Below are 12,317 nucleotides of genomic sequence, written 5' to 3'. Positions count from 1 at the left end.
TGACTAATTAAATATTTATTCAATCAGCGTGTATGTAACTTATAAGTAACTAAGGGTCCGTTTGGTTGGATCAAAATGGAAAATATTTTCCTAGGGACAAGGGAAAATATTTTCCATTGAAGTCATTTTCCTGAAAAATCACTTCTTTCTCCATAATTTTCCAGTGTTTGGTTATTAAGTGAAAATATTTTCCAAATTCCTTTTTTCATAATTTTCCAATGTTTGGTTTATCAATGAAAATATTTTCTAATATGTTTGTTGATATGTTGCAAATATTTTTCTACTCTTAAAACTTTCATTTCGTTAGAAGTTAATTTTAGTTTCTATCCATTATAATCATGTTATCATTTCTATAAAATATTTATTCATATTACACCATGAATTCTTAAATGGAATTATTAATGATACTAATGAATTGGTTGGGAAAGAAGAGTTAAAAACCAAACAAAAACCTAGCTGAACACTATTCTTTATTGGTATAGTATCATGTCATTATGTTGTTCCTTTGAAAAGGGAAAAGAACCTAAATGCAGAGAATCCTATATTGGAATATAAACCAAGATTTCAGCTCCAGAATCAAAAATCTTATTCATGGTACAGAGTTAGAACCATTGGTACATACAAGCACCCTAATCAAGCCTAGAGTGATTCAAATCCCTGCTTTAAATGTTGTTGGCCTCAGTTGGATCAAAAATCTGGAACAATTCAATACATACAAAGGCAAATATAAGCCAAAATATAAAATATTGCTCAACAAAAAGGAAAATCACATCTCCAAATGGAAAATGGTCCCAAAAATATCAGTTGCCTAGGTAGTAAATCATGGATACAAAAGGAAACATCTATACAACACGTCACCAATGTTCATGTGAACGTTTTACAGGAAAAAATTTAGTGACCAGAGCTTTGAACAAATCCAGTTGGCCTGCACCTACAAATTCCCAAGGCCAAGGCAAGTGGCAAGGTACTCAGTCAGCCCTCCTTTTTTCCACTTGTAGATCACCTCCAAGGTGATGCTGAAACACAACAGGAAAAATAAATATCTTAATACGTGATAGGATCTAGTTCTTTCTTAACTAACTGATGCTTTCTTTTTATTTTAACCTGCCACATGCGTTGATAACTTAGCAATGACACAATGGACATTGTGAATAGCCAGTAAATAAACCCTCAACAAGGACTTATAATGACTTACCTTACTATCTATGTGATATACATATGGGCATGTTGGACAAAAGAATCTGGCAGGGCGGTCCATATGCGGCAATTCATACTGCAATAACATCCCACAAGTCCGGCAAAATTCCATTGCAGTCTCTTTTAGGATAATCCACTATTTATGTATGTCTCTACAAAATTAAAACAAGGGGAAAAAAGCATCAGAGTAACATAATATTAGCACACAAACTTAATTTTCACTTGATTGTTTCATTCACAATTTAAAATAAATAAGTAATACATATGCAAGATGCGCAAAAATGAAGCACTAACACAGTGGCCATAAAGAAAGGAAAACAGAAGTATCTAGATGATTAGAAAAGAAAACAAACTCTTTGATTTGACTCAAAATGATGAGCATTTCATTCCTTTCTATTGTTTACCTTTCGACACACACGCTCTCTCCTTTCTCTTCTTTCTTCTCCCTAATCCCAGAAGACTATATGCGCAACTGAATGAATATTTAAGATACTAGAGAACCTCACCTTGCGAACGTCTTAACAACTTAACCTTTACCCCAATCCCAAAACATAAATTCTAAAATTTAAATTCTCTAGACAAGAAATCCCAACATTCAGTATTCATATCGCTCAGAGAAATCAATAACAGCCATATACATTTAACAACAAATTTCTCAATAGAAAGACAAAATCAAACTCTAAGGACACCAATTGATTGATAATTTACAAAAAAACTACTGAAGTTTCTTAATCTATCAATCAATTGATACAAAAACAATCATGCAAGCTCAAGCCCTTACCTCAATAAGAATCGTCAGAAAATGGGAGTGGAGCAATAAATTTTACCAGAATTCCTAGAGCTTCATATAATTATAGAAAAAGAAAACTGAAAACTAAAGATAAAAGAAACATCTTTAAAAAAAAATCCAAATTCCTCTGTGAAACTAGTGCCACAATTCTCAAGAATTATAGCAACAAAATTAAAAAAAAATCGATAGAATCCTAGATTGGAACAACCGATTTTATCAGATTTTTTTGGAAAAAATAAAAATATATTCAAGACAAAGCCCTAAATAAGAATCTCACCCAAGGCACCTTGCCAGAGTTGGAGATGGCTGCCATCAGAAATGATCATATTGTTGGTGATTTCTAAGTCTCTCCAATCTTCATTGCCCACTCTCTGTATCTTTAGCCGCAAAGGCTTTGTTTGTTTTTGTTAGAATGTGGGTAGGGAGCTCTATTGTGAAGTGCAAGAGCCGCTCGTTTTAATGAAGGAAAATAACTTCAGTAAGTCAAAAGATGAAGTTATTTTCCACCAAGTGAAGTAAAATATATTCCCCACATAAATCTTTTTCCAAGATAAAATGATTACCAAACACAGGAAAATTTGGAAAACATTTTCAGGAAAACATTTTACATTCAAACAAACACACCCCAAATGTAACTAATTTTCACCAATTTGTGAAATAAAAATCTTTATTTCCTTAAACATATCGTAAAATAGGCTAAACATACCTAATGTCTTTGCTTCACCAGTATTGATTGATATCCATTAATTTGTCAAAAGACGCTATCTTTACCCATGACATGCTGCAAAATAAGGTGAATACGATATAATGTGTTAACAATTATATACAGAGTATAGCTAATCAAACCCCAATTTGTATGCCTATATGAACTCTATGTAACCAATTAACAACTATATATTAAATTCATTCTTACATTATGTGTATGCATGTGACAGTGTGTAAGGGCTAACAACCAATTACAAATTTAAACGATGGACTAACTTCTCTAAATTTATGACCATGTAAGCGTACATAACATATAGCACTACTCCATATCCACTAACAACGTGTACCCTCAACAGAGAAATTTTAATATCAAATATACCAAAGTTTGTATAATACATTCCAACTCATGTAATTACTTTTTTCTGCGTTATATCTAATCTCTCTTTTATATATATACATAGTCAAGTAACTAACACCTAACATGATGTACATTTTTGTAAACTGATTGTATCTCGTAGATCACCTTGTGTAAGATACTCACAGACAAACAAAGACTATTCATACAAGTAAAATTACACATCTACTATAGGAAGATGTACAAATTGATCAAATGGCTAAATAACTGCTTCAAATTTATGTATACAATTGCACTACCTTTTATAGATATACGCATTGAAGTAACTAACATCTAACATAATGTACATTTTTGTAAACTGATTGTACCTCATATATCACCCTGTGTAAGGTGTTTATAAGCAAATTAGTATTATTCACCTAGATAAAATTACACGCGCACTGCAGCCTGCAAGGAGATGCACAAGTGGGTCAAAACATCAATAACCATTCCAAATGTATGCATACCATTGCACTATGCATATTGCTGTGATGACTAATTGCAATATGCATGTGAACAAATAACTGTATATTTAACAATTTCTATGCATCGTATTGATGAATAACATATTGTACATTCTGATAAATATGGTGTACATCACACACCTTATCTAGGCTAATAACCATTTCAAAGTTATAGATACCATTGCAGTACCTTTCACAGATATACACAGTCAAGTAACTAATACCTAACATGATGTACATTTTTATAAACTGATTGTACCTTTTAGATTACCCAGTATAAGGTACTTATAGGCAAATTAGTATTACTCATACAAGTAATATTACACATCTACTGCAGCTTGTAAGGAGATGCCTAAGTTGGTCGAAACACCAATAACATTTCCAAAGGTATGCATACCATTGTACTATCTTTTATAGATATACACATTTAAATAACTAATACCTAAGATGATGTACATTTTCGTAAACTAATTGTATTTATACATCACACTGTATAAAGTGTTTACAGACAAATCAGTACTACTCATACAAGTAAAAAAATTTACTAACAATCAGTACAAGTTGTGGCTGCAACGGCTAATTGCAATATGCATGTGGACAACTAACCGCATATTCAAAAATTTGTACACATTGTATTTGGTCGGTTACATGGTGTACATTATTTCAATCAGATTGTACATTCACTAAGTATGTATGTACTGGCCATTCATTGAAGTAAACTATCTATCTAATTTAATGCACTCTCATAAGCACTAATTGTCAATTTCATAGACAATTGGAACAAATAACCATCTAATAAAAACATCTGATATAAATGTTATTAATGACTAACATGCTATACGTTCCAATAAACATGGTGTACATCACATACGTTGTCTAGGCAAAATCTTACAAGTTATCAAAATTTTCGCCATACTTTAAAAGCAATTACAAGTAGTAAAATTTATACCGTGCAACAAGTTACACCATACTTTAAAAGCAATTACGAGTAGGCAAATATCATTGTAATCATGTTATGGGATACCTTGCAACAAGTGTACCTTCTTGATGTTGTCAAGCCATCCTAATCCTTGTTTAGTTAGACTTTTCGGATGCTGAAATCTATGACAAAATCATATATGTGAGTGATGGTCACATAGTGTCACAATTGTGCACAATAGGTTTCCGATAATATACATGTTGTTAGATGACAGTTACGGTTTATAGTCATAAATGTACGCATTGTGAGTCAGGCATTGCAGTGTTGTACTCCCTATTTCATTAGTGTAACTCGCTTTACTTAACTTTTATCTTTGTCTACTGTGATGTAAGCGTCCATACACGGTCAGTAATACAGTTTAAACTATACGGTGTCACTGCTATTCTGCAACAAGAATAAAAAAAAAAGCAAGTAACAATTACCTTCACACTCTCCCTGTTATTTTATATACCTATAAATATTCTAAGTCATTTAATTCGTCTATTGAGTCAAATTTACAAACACTTGGCATGCATAAGTTCCCTGTGCATACGTTCTTTAAGTTGGCTCTCAATGTATCTAATTTATGCTACCCATATGATTTCCTTGTTTAGGAGTTTTCGCCAGAATTTCAATTTCATTATTCATGTCACACTGTCTTAAACGAGTTGTACAAACAAAATCATGCAAGTAAATTCATCCCTCTTCTGTCGCAAAACAAGCCAAATAGTGCAATGAGTTTGCAATATTCTTACCTTTGGGGTTTAGTCCAATTCGATTGAGTCTATCTCTGCTTTAGATCTCACCAACTTCCGTCTTGTTGCAGCCTTCATGAAAAATTTTTGTCCCGCAACAGTTACTTCTGCAACACTATACACTTTCTCCAAAAACCTCTCATCTGAAACTTCCCAATTTGGGGTAGGGATATTATTTTGCTGATACTCTGGAATTGTGAATGAATGTTCACAAGATATGGTTTTGGAGGGAGACCAAAATTTTATTTCATTTGAAGAGTTCAGATGAAGAGTCGTGCCTCATTAATTTGAGCGGGAATTTTTGGAACGGACAGCTGAGGTATTTTAACGGAACCCGTTAGCCCCTCAGATGTTTTTTTATTTCTTTTCCTACTCACTCACTAAAACAACGTCATTTTCCTTTGCTGTTGCTCCCATTATACGTGGCCTATTGCAGTCCTCTCATTTTTTTTTGTGAGAGGACCGCTCAGGGACGGTCCTTCTGAGGACCGTCCCTGCCCCGTATCCGAACGGTCCCCTCACAAGACCAAACGTGAGGCGAGAAATGGTCCAAGTCAGCAAGCCTTCAGGTGAGACCAAAACGACGTCGTTCTATTAACTGAGAAGGGAAAAAAAATTCTAAAACCGTATCTGGGGTAACGGAAAGTTACGGAATGGCAACAACGTTTGTAAGCGTCCTCCCGCCCAAAATGAAAGGTTGAAAATGAAGGTTCCCACTTAGACTCTCTCCCAAACCCACGAAGCAGTTGCTGAAATTCACAACTGTCAAAAACTAGGGCAATAGACGAGAGGAGAAATAACAGAGAAAAAGAGGAGATTGGCAAGAACAGTGTGACATTGGAGTCAAGCTGTGGAACTGCAGCATTGTTGAAGGTTGAGCAGAGGAAGCAGAAGGAAGAAGTGGTGGCAGAAGGCCAATTTTGTTGTGAATCGGCTTTAGTAAAAGAAGAAGAAAGGTGAACCCAAGTTACAAAGTTGAAGAGCGTGGGATCCTGAGTAGTGAAAGACCACAAATCGTAAAGGTAAAACATGTGGAAGCCTGGGATGATACATTAATTTGTGTAATTTGACTTCAAAGTGGAAGGACCTTACTTGTTGATTGTTATGGTGTACACTATGATGTTTTTGTGTATAGCAATTAAAAAAGTTTAGCGTGATAGGAGTATTATGTAAAATTGTCTTTGATCGTCGAAACAGGAGAGCAGGAAAAGAGGGGGAAATCTTGAGGCACAACTGATTGATAAAATCTGTGCATGGGTTTGGAATTTCGTTGGTGTAAAAAATGGGTGTAGATGCTAAATTACGATATGCTGAATAGATAGTACAATGCGTTGAGTGTATCATACACTGCGAAACTAAATAGTGACAAGATAATTCAGTGCAAGGAAGGGTCATATAGCACGTTGGCTAAAAATTATGTTACGTGGGAAAAAAGTGACATGGAGAAACATTGATACGGTGTGTTAAAGTGTAAAGCATTAACATAAGAAAGTCAAAACTTGTGAGATGTAGTACATAGTATAAGGAAAAGATCTAGAAAATGACATAGGGTAGAGCGAAGGACAGATTAGAAATGATAGTCTGAGATTGGTATGTTATATTTAAGATTTCATTGGTGTATGTCTAGTGTATCAGTTGATGTGCATGAACACAATGTTAGATAAGTCTTACATATTGTGGAGTAACAGGCACAGAGAAGCAAAGAGTAGAAATGATAGTGTAAAATTGGTATGTCTTATTTTGTGATCTTCATTAGTGTATCTGTTCTATTAGTTCACGTGTATGAACACAATGTTGGATAAGTGTTACATGTTGTTGGATAACTGTTATATGGTGTGGATTAATAGGTACAAGACAGAAAGAAAAGAGAAATGTTAAGACTGAAATTTGAATGGCGTATTTGGGACTGCATTGATGTATCTTTATTGTATTAGTTGTTGTGCATGAACAAAGTGTTGGATAAATGCTACATGGTGTTGGATTATTGTTACATGGTGTATATACTAGCCAGAAAGGGAAGAGAAATGTTAGATTGAAATTTGAATGTCGTACTTGGGACTGCATTGATGTATGTTTATTGTATTAGTTCTTGTGCATGAACAAAGTGTTGGATAAGTGTTACGTGGTGTTGGATAAATGTTACATGGTGTGGATTAGCAGGTACCGGCGAGAAAGAGGAGAATTGTTAGATTGAAATTGGAATGTCGTATTTGGGACTGTATTAATGTATGTTAGATTGTATTAGTTATTGTGCATGAACACAGTGTTGGATAAATGTTACATGGTGTGGATTAACAAGTACATAGAAGAAACATAATAGAAATGTTAGCGTATAACTGGTATGTCGTATTTGAGACTTCGGTGGTGTATGTTTATCGTATTCCTTGTTATGCATGAACAGGATGGCACGGATAAGAAGCAAAAGACGGAGCAAGAGTTTAGGCAAAAATGAAGGAATAGAGGCAGCGGGAACAAGTGAAGTCAGAGAACCAGTTCCACCGTTGAATGCGTGGATGAAGTTTAGGTAATATTGATGTTTATTGAAAATAATAATCATGAGTAGAATGCACAGCTAATTGGTTAATATTTAATGTGTGTAGGAAGGAGTATCAAAGCACCGTTCCAGCGAAAGGCATTAAGATAGCAGAGGTATGCATTAATAACTAAATAAAGCATTAATTGTTTATAGTTGTTGCGCGGTAAAAGTAAAAAATACAATTAGAAAAGGGTTAATATCAGAAACCTCCCTTGAGGTTTCTTTTAATCACACCTAGCACCCTCCATGTGTTCGAATTCACACTTAGCACTCCTGCAATGACAACTTTGGTGTCATTGTCAGCCCTTCTATTTCAAAATGATAGCAAAAAAATGAATTGTAGGATAGAGACTTTATTTTTGTTCCACCTGTACCCATAGCCCAAAACGAGTTTATTTGCTAGTAGCAAAACATGTCTAAATCTTGTTTTTTAGTATATATAAATAATCATCTAGTAAATAATAGGATACCATCAGGGTTGTAACACAATTACATATTTTCGTACACCATGGAGTATGATGATATGTATCGTTTGGAGGGATGCGAGGTAGGGAAGGGTGTTAGATCAATCATCCTTAAATAGTGTAACACGTTTTGAACATTTTGTAATTTTATGTAAGTTTCTTGTATATCTTTACAATAGATTGCGTCTCTGCTATTAAGTTTTATAAATAATTCACATAGAGTTACACATTGTTTAAAAAATGTTACACTGATCCGAACGGAGATAAAAATGTGAGTATGGATTCTCATAATGGCAGCAATAGTTTCAGAATGTGGTTGTAGTTATAAATAAACTTGCTCTTCCATATTTGGAAAAATGCGGTCGTATAAATAGCTTTTTTCTGCATCCTAGTCGAATTGAGTTTGTAAGTTATTAATATTACAATCCTCAGTGGCTAGATTATTGCTTGTAGATGGTGTTTTGAAAACATATGGATTGCGATACCCCATTGTGTAGTAGAAATGGCTCACTTGAGGTATATACTCATGAATTCCCATCATCTTTGAACTACCTTTAGATTGTGTTATTATGTAGTTAGGAATTGCGATTTTGGCAATGACACTATGTCCATTGTCAAAAGTTAACATTACTGGAAACGCCATGACTAATTAATATTAGGGAGAGGGATAGGAACAGTTGTTAGATCAATCATCCCTAAATAGTGTAACATTTGTTGATCATTTTGTAATTTTGTGTAAACTTCTTGTACATCCTTACAACAGAAGTGTGAAAAGTTGTTAGTGTAAATATGGGTGCAGTATGTAATAATCGTATTTATGTTGATAAGTTTCACAGACAGTTCAATTAGAGTTACACTTTGTACAAAGAATATTACATAATTCAGAATAGTTATCAGCAGTTTGTCAAAAGAATTTTTTGATTTTTTTTAATCTTTTTTGGTATGCAGTTTTCTTCTTAGTTCTTGTAGTGGAGTATTGGTCTACGTATACTGCATTGATTATTTTTAAATTATGGCCGTTCAACTTTGGTTATGGTATAACATCACTTATTCGAATTTTTTTTGTCTCTGAACGAGTTAAGGTTGTTTGTGGCATGGGATAGATGTTAGTGATTTATGGGTAATTTCTCACCTGTTCATTAGGAGAACCTATCACATCCTACTACCGGGAGTGCTATGTATGATTTCAAAAATTTGGGGGTGCTAGATGTGATTAGAACAAACATTAGGGGAGGTTTCTGATATTAATCTATGTTAGAAAATGTTGAATTACGTATAACATGATTCACGATTATATGCATCCAATGCAGTATAATAAAATGGCCAAAGCAGCATATGATAAGTTGAGTGAGGAAGAAGTCCAGAATCGAAAAGAGAACTATCGAAAAAAGAAAGAGGAGTATAAGAGAGAAATGACACGGCTTGGACAGACTATACCGCGAAAATAGCAGATTAAGGTAAGCACAAGGCATGGATGCTGAAATAGGTTGTTACGTGATAATCTGTGTATGTCTAACTAGTTTTTCTGCTTGAACTTGATTATAGAATCCGAAGTACACCATTCGTTGTTCACCAAATCAGATGGTTTGGTTAGCATCGAACATTGATGGAACAAAAAAACAGCAAATCAGAGATATGGGGTTTGGAGGGCTGCTGGAAATAAATTGTCGCTCCATTCCGAACGGCATAGCAACCTGGCTGGTTGACAACTTTAATCCTACACTAAGTAGTTTTCAGTTACATAGAGATGGTGTGCTACCCTTAACAGCAAAAGACATCAGTTTAATTCTTGGAATCCCAAATGATGGCCCTTTACCAGTTGAAGATACTGATAACAGTGAGGGTGGAGATTCTGGACCAAGTCGCCGAACATACAAATGGAAAGAGCTGCCCGAAGAGTTAGTATACATGAGCAGTGGGGACGAGTTCAAACGACTATTTGTTGCATTTGCTTGTGGATGTCTATTAGCTCCAACTACACGGGCTGAGCATAAAATCCGGCTATGGGGTTGCACGAAAGTGGTTACTGAGGTGCCCTCATTAAACTGGGCAGAGTATGTTTGAAATGTACTATGCAATAGGATATTAGAAGTACAGAAGAAAAGCGAAAAGCAGCACCAATATGTTGGGGGTTGCATGTTTGTCCTACTGGTAAGTTTAGTTACGTGATATTGAAAGTTAGTAAGTGATCTAAGTAGTAGGGGATGCAACGAAAACAAATTTTAAGTAGGCACATGAAGGTTGTTTATGCATAGTACTTGAATTCTCGAGTGATATAATTGATGTGTCAGTCTCCAATTGAATTGCAGGTGCATTACCTTGATCGAGTGACAATATTGAAGCATAGAGTGCCTCGAGTTACACCAAGAGTAAAGGTATGGACAGATGCTTTAATTTCAGAGCGGGATGCATTGGAGATCGATAATCTCGGAGGTTATGGAAAAGGAAAACTAGTAAGAGCGATAATTTTTTTTTTTTATGGATTGTAACTTACTAGTTTGTATGTATAGGCCACACATACCATGTACTTATGAAGTGATGGTTTGATTTTGTTTTCGTAGATTGGGGCGCATGAAGAGGAAAAGGCTGAATCTGATGCACAGATAAATGAACTACTCCCTGAGCTAGTTGGAATAATGATGGACAGTGGGTATCATGATATCGCTGTAAGCTACCTAACTGTTAAAACTGATACTTCATTATGCGCTATTGTTGCTTAAGTAAAAGTTATACATTTTTTATGATTTGAACAATCATTTGTAAGCGGCCACACCTACGTAACTTAGGAAAGTAATCTTGTCAAATACAATCATTAAGTGTTGACGTACAGATTACAAAATCATTTTGCGTTTGCATGCTTGACATACAAAATCAGAAAAGTTAGTTGTAAATAGAGTATGGGACAAAGAAGTCTTTAAGCTTTGTAAAAAGGTGGCAAGATTTTTCAAACGCCGATCACAAATAACACTAGTGTTCAGCTATAATCTAACTACATTTGAAACGTAGTCTGCTCGTGTCGCTTGTTCCATATTTTATGACAGAAACGAGAGAGAAAAAAATTCTCGAATATTATTCATGCAAAATACAAAATTAATTGTATACTTCATGCGATTCGAGTGCCAAATACACCTTAAGTCATTTTCATGTATATGGTGTACATAATTTTTCTTGAAAAATATTTCACCACCTAAAAGCGAAAAGGCAGATTTTGTGAGGTCCATGAGGAAGTAATACATATCAATGTATAATATGATGAATTCATCTGTTCGGATTAAGTCGAAACGGGCTATTCATTGTGGTTTGTTAATGTATAAGCAGGTTGAACTTTCAGAAGTATACAGTATGACAGTCAGTTGCCAAAGAAGGATATTAAAGATTGCAGAATTGCTGTGTTCTCATCCTAGGGCCAAAGCAGCAGCAACAGAGGTCGTTTCAAACGAAAAGCAGAAGCAGAGAATGTCTGATTCAGAGCAAATACATCTTGATATGGAAAGTGGAGATCATTCGAAATATCAATCGGCAGAAGCAGGAAGGGACTCCAACGATGATGATGACGGTGATAGTGAAAAAGAACAAGATACAGGCGGTAATGATGATGACATTGGAACCCCAACCAGAGCAATAGATGAAACTGAACTAACAAACCGACATTCGATGGGGCAGGAGACGGTTGAAAAAGAGCAAAGTGGGAGAACTACTGATGGGAAGGAGGCAGAAAATGTTGGCAACATAAGTCGTGGGAAGGACATTTCAGACAGTGTGTACAAGTCAAATGATACCCCAACAATCATCCAAGATGACTCACGAGCTGTTGAAGCACATAGTGACCATATAACAAGCACTTCGAACCAAATTGCGAATGAAGCCACATAACATATGCAGCATGATTGCTCAACAGGTCCTGTTCGAATTAAGCATCCTTTGGATCGGCCACACACATCGAGAAAGTTGCGGTCTTATAGTCGCAAAAGAAAAGCTTAGTGAATAAAAAAATAGTGTCTTGAATTTGATGTACAAGTACTCACAAATTTATTTTATTATGTTGTGTCCAGAG

Source organism: Coffea eugenioides, chromosome 9 (genome assembly GCF_003713205.1).
Source record: "Coffea eugenioides isolate CCC68of chromosome 9, Ceug_1.0, whole genome shotgun sequence".
Lineage (NCBI taxonomy): Eukaryota > Viridiplantae > Streptophyta > Magnoliopsida > Gentianales > Rubiaceae > Coffea > Coffea eugenioides.
This window is presented reverse-complemented; position numbering follows the sequence as displayed.